This window comes from Bufo bufo, chromosome 8, assembly GCF_905171765.1.
Source record: "Bufo bufo chromosome 8, aBufBuf1.1, whole genome shotgun sequence".
NCBI lineage: Eukaryota > Metazoa > Chordata > Amphibia > Anura > Bufonidae > Bufo > Bufo bufo.
Window position 1 is genome coordinate 178426824 of NC_053396.1, and position 12023 is coordinate 178438846.

Sequence of the window (12023 nt, forward strand, 5' to 3'; positions counted from 1 at the left end):
TTATGCATGGCCCGAATCTTGCTCACTTGCTTGGGTAGTGACAGTCGAATTATCACCATTCGGCAGCGGGATGACTTCTGGCTCTCCACCTTGTTGGACCCTTGTTACCAGTCCAAAAGGGGGGCCTTTTTTACAACTGCTGAGAGGGAGGACAAACTGAACTACTATAAAGACATCCTATATAGTCAGTTGGCCGCTGCCTATCTGCGCCATCGTCCATCCTCTCGCAGGTCTGACCAGGGGGGCCCCTCTGCGCTCACATTCCTCTGCCATGGAAGCAGTTCCAGCTCCCTCAGCAGAAACTTGAGTCTAGAGTCGCTGATGAGCTGCTTTCTTCACCTGCCTAGTGAAGAAACTACTCACCACCAGCAGCAGCAGCTAGACCTGGACCTGAACCAGCAGGTGGTGGCATACTTGGACAGTACCTTGCCACCCCACATTGAAAATCCACTGGACTACTGGGCAACCAAACTGGATTTGTGGCAGCAACTGGCAGAGTTTGCCCAAGAAAAGCTGTCCTGCCTGGCCAGTAGTGTGTCATCAAAGCGGGTGTTTAGTGCGGCGGGGGCCATAGTTACCCTAAGAAGAACTCGCCTGTCCACCCAAAATGTGGAGAGACGGACCTTTGTCAAGATGAATCAGGCATGGATCAGCCAGGATTTCCACCCACCAATGCCTGATGCATCAGACTAGATCATCCATGGTGCCACACCAACACTTTGACAAAACAGACCGGTTTCTTCGGGCTACCTTCCTCAGATACTATTCTGATGCTGCCACCCGCCTGATGCCACACATCTGAAGCCACGTGCTCCTTCTTTCACCCACCATCTTCAGCTGGTACTGGTATTGCCACCCACCTCCCCACTCTGTCACCTGTCACTCTGTGGTGTCCTGATGCTGCTGCCATCTCCACACTATGTCACTTTGCCTCTCTGTGGTCTCCTGATGCTGCTGCCACCTCCACACTATGTCACCTTGCCACTCTGTGATGCTGCTGCTGCCACCTCCACGCTGTCATTGTGCCACCCTATGACCTCCTCCTGATGCTGCCACCTCCACAGTCTATCATTGTGCCACTGTGTGGCCTTCTCCTGATGCTGCTGCCACCTCCAGACCCTGTCATTGGGCCACTCTGTGGTCTCCTCATGCTGCTTTCACCTCACCACTGTGTCATAGGGCCACTCTGTGGACTTCTCATGCTGTAACCACCCTCCCCCCTTTATCCACTATTTTGCCTTTCGGCCTGGCTGACAATTTATTTGACCCCTCTTCTGATCTGTCAGAAGGAAGGAAAAGAAACTCACAATGGATCCTGTCTATATAACAGCTGTAAGGCCTGCATGACATGGTCCCAATTTTGCATCAGAATTGGCTTATGATTTGGTAGCCAAAAACAGGAGTTGGTACAAAACACAGAAGACATGCAAATATTCCATTCACGTGTCATCTCTGTTTTGGAACAACTCCTGTTTTTTGGGGCTTTAGCAATAATGATGGATTACTGACCAAATGCTGACCGAGTGAAGGCGGATGCTCCACAGACAGGATCCGTGTTTTGGGGGTTATTGTTCTGTCGGCTCAGAGGAAGGGTAAAATAATCTGTGACGTCAACACAAACTTACTGCTGACACCCTCTCCACTCTGTCAGGGGGCTCTACTTGTATAAGCGTTTAATAGAACAGGTTCTGTAGACATCTATGTGGAATCAGCTGCCGATGGTGTAAAAGGAGTGCGCTACTTCTTGACACTAACATTGACCTGTAAGGCTGACCAAATAAGTGAAATGTGCAGTGATTCTAAGAGTGACGCCTGTCATCTGCATGTCATATGGATTCACAGTATTGTTTCACTACCACAGCAGACTCCCTATGCGTGTTACTGCAAGGCACAGTGTTCTACACCACTGTAAAGGCTCTCTGCAGCCCGGAAATAGCTGTTTTTTTTATGTGATTCAACATGAATAAATTAGGATCTAACCAAATTTTTCAAAAAAAATTGCCGTAACCTGGCGAATCAATTTTTTTTGAAATTAGTAATCTCTAATCAAAATGTACAATTTCAACCAAAACAATTGCTTTGGTGAAAAATTTGAGAACAATAATTTTAACTGCTCGAGGATAGACCATTAGCTTCTGAAAAGAAGTCGCCCACGTTTGAAATTTTCGTTTGATAGTTGGACGAAAGATCCTTTGTTTAAAGAAAGATCATTTGTGGAGGAAAGATCTTTCTTTGAAAGAACATTCCCAGAAAGATATTTCATCCATCGTCCAGTTTCATTGAACGTGTATGGCCAGTTTGAATAATTGTAATTTGTAATGTCTAATATGGACTAAAATATGTATGGCTGCATCTGCGAAAATGATCGCTCAACAGATAATTGTTTAAATACTGGTAACCATGAACTAGTGTTGATATTCTAATCGTGAATTTTTATCGTGAATATTGGCACTTCGAGAATTTTATCGTGAATATTGGCACTCTGTGAATTCGCGAATATCTAGAATATAGTGCAATGTCTTTGTAATTTTTTTTCATCAGTACCCATAATTCCTTACTCCTTCTTGCTTGTGTGCCAATGAGAAGGCTGCAATATCTTTGACTTTAGGAGTAGTGTTGATCCGATTGCCGCTTTTCACAATCAAGAAAATAATGACTGGAGATCACGAATTCTCGAATATATGATGAATATTTGCCCAAATATTTGCAAATTTGAATATTGCCCCTGCCGCTCATCACTGCCATGAACCAACTGTTATCTAATGTGTATGGCCACCATTTATTCCTACATAAACACCATAGTTTTATCTATAAACTTCTGGCTTTGGGTTCACTGTGGATCCTCCTTTTAGCCGTGAGCTCATTGTATAAATGAGAATAAAATTAGTGAATCAGCAGAGATTAAAGTGACATGTCCTCCTGATATATGATCCCTTCTTACTAAGAATGTAATCTATAGTAAATCAGCTCAGCATGTAATTTACACTGCTGGGAACCTTTAATTAACCAGGAAGCTAGGGATGACTGTGATGTATCTAAATGATTTTCACAAGTACCTTTAGGGATGGTTTACAAGTGCGCAGGAAGGAAAATCCATTTAAATGCCACCTTCATGTGCCTTTGCATAGAGTCAGATTCGTATGCCATTAAGAAACTGTTAACCTGACTCTCTCTGCTTGAAACATATGGTGTTAAATATATGTACCGCTGAGGGAGGCAAAACTCTAAAACTGCTATATGGCTATGCTTTTTATTCTTGTCAATGAGGTATATACAGAGTAGTGATAATGCATATGGAAATATGACTGCAACCAAATAAAAAGAATGGCTGAAGATTATATAAGAATCTGTATTTTGAAGGGGGTAGGAACTCAAGACCAATCTTGCAGAGGTTTGGCAATACCATGACATTTACGTCAAGGCTCTTGGTTTTGGACTCGCTCCACCCAGGTCTTCCATCTGACAAAAATAAGAAATTGCTGGACTAATAATTTATGAAGATGAATGATGTGCTTCTGTGGTCCTACTAGATTAATGGGGTTCTCCAGTTTTGAAAACCTTTCTTCATACTAAAGGTACTCTGACAAAATGGTGATCTTTTATGTGAGCCTCATGACGCAGAAGATCATGCAGGCATTATGAAGAAGTACATAGTGGTTGCTGACTTTAATGGTTGCTGATTGGTCAATACAGATCCATTTTAAAACACATCCCAATTGATCAAGCTCATTGACCTATAATTGAGTCCATCAAGTTTCTGGTCTTCTTTCCAGCAGGTTTGACTGCCAAGTATACTCTGCTTCTCTTCACAGGCTGCGGCCTGCTTGCTGGTGAGGCCTCACCTTCTTTGCACGTAGGGCTATCACATACTCCTCCAGTTCTTAGAGGGCCAGGGCGTGCACTCCCTAATTTTCACCAGCAAATTGCTGGTCCCATGGGATACGTAAGGAACTTACCCTATAAAAAGCCTGGCTTGTTAAGGTGTGCTGTATTCATTCGTCTCACGTTCTACTGACCTATTTTCTGGATTCTGATCCTCTGCTGCCTGTCCTGACCTGTGCCTGACCTCCATATTGATCCTGTCCTGACCTGTCCTGACCTCAGACTGTTTATAGAATACCACATACTCCACTAGCCCTGACCTGGGCCTGTCCCTGACTTCAATTTTGCCTGACACCTTGGTGCTTAGCACCGTTGTCTCTGACCCCTGTGGGTCAGTTGTCAACCACACAGAGACTACTCCAGGAGGCAGCAGACTAGTGGTTCCCCTGCAGCAAAGTCCAGATCCCTATATAGGGATTAAAGTGTGAATACTAGGGAACCACCAAGATATTGCCATTATGAATAGCCAGAAGTCAAATCTGTTGGCTGACACAGTGGTTCCACACTCATTGCCATAACAATCATTGTCATCTAAATCTCTGGAAGTTGATATAACAGATCATAAATTGATTTCCTATGCATCATGATTGTTTAAAGAGATTGTCCAGTTTAGAAAACTTGTTTTCATAAACCCTAATGGAGGAGTCTGAGTTAACAGAATGGGGTCTTGATTTCAAAATCCCCATCTCTTGGTCAGAAAAGAGTAGTTATAGTAAGTGCCACAGCACATAGCTAGGGCACTTTTGATTGCAGAGACTGGATTGGTGGCCCGTGGGTTAAATCACCATGTCTTCCTGCCGAGGCATGGTGGTTTGGCCCCCATCATCCGTGGAGGTCGGTTAAAATAAAATGCCAAAAGGCGGAGCAGAAGGCGGACTTGCTCACTGTGGTTTCAGTGGGGCATATCGCTTCTCACACTCTTGGAAGCAGTTGGTGGTATTTGATAAAGTTGGGGTTTTCGTGAAAGAACAAGTTAAATATAAATAAGGCTTCGTTCACATCACCGTTCTGCCTTTCCGTTCTCCTGCTCCGTTTAGGAGCAGGAGAACGGAAAGGACGGAAAAGGCACATAACTGACGCCAAACTGAGTCAAACTGAGCCCTTAGGACCCCATAGACTATAATGGGGTCCGTTATGTTTCCGCTCAGAAGATGATTTTTAAGCGGAGACAAAAGTTGTGCATGCCGGACTTTTGTCTCCGCTTAAAAAACATCTTCTGAGCGGAAATATTATAGTCTATGGGGTCCTAAGGGCTCCGTTTGACTCAGTTTGGCGTCAGTTATGTGCCTTTTCTGTCCTTTCCGTTCTCCTGCTCCTAAACGGAGCAGGAGAACGGAAAGGCTGAACGGTGATGTGAACGAAGCCTAAAGCTGTGACCGACCCTCACTCCGACAAAAACCAGTTGCCTTTGTCTTTATTTAGTAGGCGAGGGAAGACATGTAGTTGGGTGGTTGGGCCGTTAGTTTTCTGCAGTCCAAAGACTGAAGGCCACAGCAGGTGGACACTTTGTATCTGCTTATTGTCAAGAGACCTTTCTAAGAAGTGGGTATTTAGTTTCCTGCAAAGGTGAGCCATTGTCTTGTTTTCCTGCCCGTGCACCAATCTCTGTTTCTAGATTTGACCCTTCAGTGCCTGACCATGTGTTGCTCACCCTGACCTTTGGGCTGGTTACATGATTGCTTGCACGCTTTCTGCCCTGATTTTGGTTTTGCCTAATCCTTCAATGCTCTGCACCCTGTGGGTCAGCAGCCACTAAACATAGACTACTCTAAGAGCTAGGGGCCTAGTGGTTCCCCTGCAGTGGAGCTAAATTCTTGTAGAGGGATTAGAGGATGAAGACCTAGGGGACTACTTAGATAATGCCCTTAGGAGTAGCCCAAAGTTAAATCTGCACATCCACATCCGCTTTGTAAAAGTTTTTGGAATGTGCAAGATAAAAGGAGGACCCTGCAACGACCGGGATCCGCAGGGGCAGTAGGTGTGAGTTATGGTGGGCCGAATGGGTGCAGTACTTGTACTCACTTTTTTCCGTAGTTCCCTGGGTCGGCCTGCAGTGGAGCGCATCATTTTGTCTTAAATACAGATGGTAAAGCTGTAAATCCCTAAAACAGGCTCAGTGAGGTGGTATATGTAAGTTCCAGCTCAGCTGTATAGGAGTGATGATCTTACTTGTACTTGGTTCCTGATCTTACTCTGGTTACTCAGCCTTTCAATGGTTGGATCCTCTGTAAGTTCTATTCTGCGATTCAGCAATATTCGGTGATTCGGCAATTCAGCAACCCAAGGGCGGTCTCACTTTGATCCATTCTTTGAAAAGGTTGCACAAAATACAGCAATTATTCTCTTAATCCCTGGAAGGGGTATTACAGTAAATGATCAATAAGTCCTAGTCTTGGACTACAAAAGTTGCAGCCAAGTCTGTCGCCTCTCCTCCTACTAACTTCTCATTCCTAATCTCCCTGTAACTTCCTGTGGCTGACCTATATACATGGTGTTACAGAGACCTCTAGTGTTGTATGTATGTAATGCATTCACCAGCCTGATATAGGAATTTAGCTGCTGTGACAAAGGAAATGAATAAAATGGCATGAAATGGCATATAGCAATTTGGAGTGTTCCCATCCAACTGGAGTGGGACACTACAACCCTACCATGGTTCCTACATATCCACTCCATCCTTTATCTGTATTTATTCTGTAGCCTTGGACAGCGAATACATGCATCCACAGTGTAATCTCCAGTAGGGCAGGGGACAATCTAATTTACCTGGTCAGACACATCAATTTTTATGAAGGTGATTGGCCTTTTGGTATATTTTTTACATTATGGGAGGTCCTTGGAGACCCTGGAGGTCCATAAAGCTTCCATAAAGACTGGAGGCCATAAAATCTTCATTAAATTATCTCATATTACAGTATTTGTTTGTGCTATGTAATCTTTGGCACTGGTTATAAAATGCCGACCATGCCGTTAATCAGTATGGATGCACTATACTTGTCTGAGATATGAAGGCATCCCGCGAGGTGTTGCCATGTTCTCCTGTGTATACGCTGATCTTATTAATTAGTACCATAGAAATATTAAGATTTTTTTTTCAATGCCGGCTGCGTTGTTTTCATCATTGCCCTCATTGAGCAAAATTACTGTAATTAAATGGGAACAATAGAGAGGAAATGACACCGGCAGAGATATCAGACAATTGTAGCGTTCAGTGGGGGTTAGTGCATTGTAAAACTTGGCTTCAGTTTGGAAATTGAACTCATCCACTTGCAAAAGCAAACAGAAACATGTTTTATTTAGCAACGTGTAATAGCATCAGAGCTGTTTTCATGCCGTTAGAAGAAGGCATTAGAGACAGCAGGAAATACGCAGAACACTTTAGCAGCCCATAAAAAGGACTCGTACTGGCTACTAAACCATGAATAATAAACTTCTTTCAATTGACAAAGTCATTTCAGTGAATCTCTTAATCTTAACAATTGCCGGGGCCATGTTGATGCATGTATGCAAAAAAGTACGCAAGGAAAAAATTCAGTAATTTTAGAGATGGATGCCTTTATAAATAATATTAGAATAAAATGAATTTAGGGATTTGGGATTACACACTGGGAAAAACATATGTTCACAAATAAGGGATCCCTTATGGGGTCCACGGCATTAACTGTGAACATTAATATTTATAGCAGGGGTAGCTTATTGATTCCGTAGTGATGGCAGAAGTGCCAACGTTTACTGGTAGATTGTGATAGTTTGGGTCATAGCTAGGCTAATTTTAAATCTGCATTTTTCCTTTCCGGTATTGAGATCCATCATAGGCAGGGGCGTAGCTATAGGGGAAGCAGAGTAAGAGACTGCTTTGGGGCCCAAACTCAGAAGGGGCCCACCCAGGATGAAAACTAAAAAATTTTTTTGTCAGGGCCCCCTCAACAGTATTATACAATGACATTGTACAGTATTTATACAGCGACACTAGAAAACAGAGCAAGCGGCTGACGGGCCTCATCTGAGAGCCACAGTAGTGGGGGTTGCATGAGAGGAGGGGGTTGTGAAGAAGTTGCTGGGAGGGCTCCATTCCAAAATTTGCTGTGGGGCCCAGTCATTTCTAGTTACGTCGCTGGACAGGATCTCAATACCAGAGCAAAACGATTTAGTTTTGTCCCCATTTATTGTCAATGGGGACAAAACTGAACTGAATGGAACGAAGTGCACCAGGATGCATTTAGTTTGGTTTGGTTGCGTCCCCATGCCGGACAGAAGAACCATGCAAGCAGCATTTTTGAGTGCGTCATGGGATGCGGAGTCAGACCATGAAACACAATGTAAGTCCATGGTGCCGGATCCATTTTCTCGGACACAAAAGAAAACAGATCCAGCGCCAATTAACTTACAATGGTTTTAATTCCGGGTCCGTCATGGCTATTTTCAAGATAATACAACTGGACAACTGGATCAGTTCATAATGGATGCAGCCGGTTGTCTTATCCTAACTAAAGTGTTTTTGCTGATCCATAATGGATCTAGCAAAAATGCAGATGTGAAAGTCCAGCAAACTGATGTTACTTAAAGGGGTTGTGTCATCACAAACATTGGTTGCATATTGATTCTGTATGCCACCAATGTCTGATAGCTGCAAGTCTCACCTCCAAGACCCACAGCTTTCTCAAAAACAGAGCCCACAATGTGAAGGAGAGCGGTCTGCACATGCACAGCTGTTCTATGGGAGTGCCAAAAATAGCCAAGCGCCAAGCTTGGCTATTTTTGGAAGTCCCTTAAAAAAGAAAGGAAAATGTACTGCACAAGCGCGACCACTTCTCCATTCACTTCTATGAGGCTAATGGAAAAAGCTGGCTATTTTTGGCAGTCCCATAGAAATATATGGAGTGAGGCCGGGAATGCGCGGTCCGCCCTCCTTCATTTTGTGGGCTCTGTTTTAGAGATAGCTACTGGTCCCAAAGCTAGGACCTGCACCTATCAGACATTGGTGGAATATCCTAGCGCTATGCCACCAATGTTTGAGATAACACAAAACCCCTTTAAAGAGAACCTGTCATATAGTACATGCAGTCCTGTACAGAGCAGGAGGAGACAGGGGTGTATACAGATCTCACAGAGCCTCACTCCCAGGCAATGGGGTACACAAAAGACAATGCCCCACAGTTATTACAAATTTGCTACTTTTTTTTATCAAGCAGAAAAAATTTTGCTAAAAAAAAGTTACCCTCCATCTTGCCTAATTTTTCTGACTTCTATGTAGACAAACTGTAGACAAACAGTTTCATAAATATGGCATTTATTTTGAACTTTATTTTGAACTATTTTTCATGGTACAACTGGAATAAATACATTGATAAAGTTCCAAATGCAGCTCTAAATCACTGCTTCCCTTTGCACACTATATTAAAAAAAATTGGATGCCTGTAGGTGGAGCTCAGAAAATCATAGAAATGTAATATATTTGCCATTGACTGCAATGAAAGCTGTAAAAATATATTTGCACTTATCTCCTCCTAGTGGCGGCTGCAGGCAAATGCAGTGTTTTCATGTGAAGAACAGAAGGAATTCAGCACCAGGTCCTCCTCCTCATGGGTCTTAAAACAGTTGCATGGACTGACTCCATGGAAGGTATGCCACTGGGAGGAGCTAAGCAGCTTGATGGTTTTGTGAGAAAATATTTGGTATAAATTGCATTTTATTTATTTAAACCTCTGCCTTTCCTAACCTTAGGAGTCCAATGGGCAGTTGTACTCAGTGATTGATAGCTATCTTTATGTCCAGTCATACAGGAAAGGCTTTCAGTTACTAGGACCGCCAACTGGACTCCCAAGCCCAGAATGAGCAGAAAGGTAAAGGTTATGTACACCTTCAGGGGAATTTTTATGATTGCATTTTACTCATTTTGGGCTAAAAATCATATTTTCAATTGGTTTTTATAAAAAATATTTAATTTTTTTGTCACAAAGGGTTAACAGTTTTTCTTGTGCTGGTCATCTAATAAATCTTATCTCAAAATTACTAAAAGATCATAAACACTTATTTAGGACACATTCTCATCAGTAAGATAAGAAATGAACTATAATGAGTGTTTATAAGGTCAGAGATCAGAGATAAGGAGCCATTCAGCTGAGCTGTCGACAGAACAGAGTAAAAATTCAGATCCGGCTATTAGATAAACTCAAGGTTGCACAAAGACAGTGGTTCAACATTTTAATGATGACAAATTGAACAAATGATTTTTAGCTCAAAATGAGTACAATGCAATAATAATAAAAAATGCCCCTACTGGTGTACATAGTCTTTAAAAAACCCACTCTGCATCTTACTGTGTTCTTTGGGCCCACCAGAGAAAATCCTTCTGAGATCCACCCACTATTTAAATGTAATGTCCCGGAGTGCTATTACCACTTATTTTTGGCACCTTGCTACCATCTCCTATGTGCTAATATATAACATCTAATGTACCTCTTGTCATATCCTAATAATGTGCATAATTAATCCTAAAACTATGTTCAGGTGCAATTACCTGGTCCACCAGCAGATGGCGGCAGCAATTGGCAGAGATAGTTTCTCTGGAGAGGAACCTTCTGGTTCCTTCCAGCCCTCTCTAGTGAGGGAGGAGTTCAGTGTTAGGGAGAAGTTATTGAGTAGTTTAGCCTTCCCCTCCGTGGGGACAGGTCGTGTCTAGTCCACCCTCCTTAGGGAGAGGTTGTATGCTGGCTAGCAGAGCACTGTCTGCTCTGCTAGGCCCAGAGGCCCTGCCTCTGAAGTCTACATGGTTGCTTGTCCCCTCCTGGGCTTGCATCACCTTCATCCAAGCTGAGCCGAAGCATGAGGTACTCTAAAGCCAGGACAAGAAGTTCCTAGGATTATAAGTAAGAGACAGACTACAGACTACAGCTAACTTAAGTTCCAGCAGAAGAGGAAGAGTTTCCTATTTATCCTTCAAGCATAGTAGAGTTGAGAGAGCTACAACATAGCAGAGCTGAGATTGTTGCAGAGAAGTATTTGCATGCTAAAGTTAAGCCAATAACTGCTGATGACCAAGATATCTTTTGGAAGCTGTTTGGATTACCAATTTATGCCAAGTAAAAGAAACTGTTCAACGTTACTACGAGTCTGGACTCCATTTATTCCACTTGTTCATCATCCAAGTTCACCTACCCTTTTTGCATTGACCACATCACGTCTCGGATCCATAGATATCCAGGTAGGAACACCGTGACACGTGTACATAACATCTACAGAGATTGTAGGCCACCCTGCACCACTCTGGCACTCCTACCTCTAGGTACCAACATTACCATCTACAAAGGGAGCCTTGAGCTTCCGCTGCTTAACAGCAGCTGGCGTCACATTTACTTGCTCTAGAAGAGGGACATATTTCGTAGAAACCTCCTATGGGGCAAGGGATACCCAAGATGCTAAACCGGGCCGTTGCAAATACAGAACATGTGTGCATGTACACTTCATTGCATTGCACCCAGGACATACATATAAGAACTAATTGGTAATTTGTGAATAATCCCATAAGGGCTGACCTCTTTTAGATCCTTTCAGGCCTTGTTGTATTAGGGGCCTATTATCATGTCAAAGAGGATGGTACATTTCTGGGCCAGTGCGACCATGAGCCTATGGTTATCTTACACAGGACATATCAATGCCTATAGCAATGTAATAAGAAAGATAAGAAAACAGTATTCCTCTTTGTTTAACAAAAAAGCATGGTTGTCTTGGAGCGCTGGGGTCCTGGTTTCAAGTCTGACTAAGGGCAACAGCTGCCTGAAATTTGTATGTTTTCCTCATGTTTCGGTAAGTTTTTTCTGTGTGCTCTCACACTCCAAAAATGTGCAGGTTAAAGGGCATCTATCAGTAGATTTGTACCTATGACACTGGCTGACCTGTTACATGTGCACTTGGCAGCTGAAGGCATCTGTGTTGGTCCCATGTTCATATGTGCCCGTATTACTGAGAAAAATTTGGTTTTAATATATGTGAATGAGCCTCTAGGAGCAACGAAGGCGTTGCCATTACTCCTAGAGGCTCAGCTCCCTCTGCAACTGCCACACTCTCAGGACTTTGACTGACAGGGCCAGGCAGTGAAAATATCATAATGCCTGCCCCTGTCAATCAAAGTGCAGAGGACA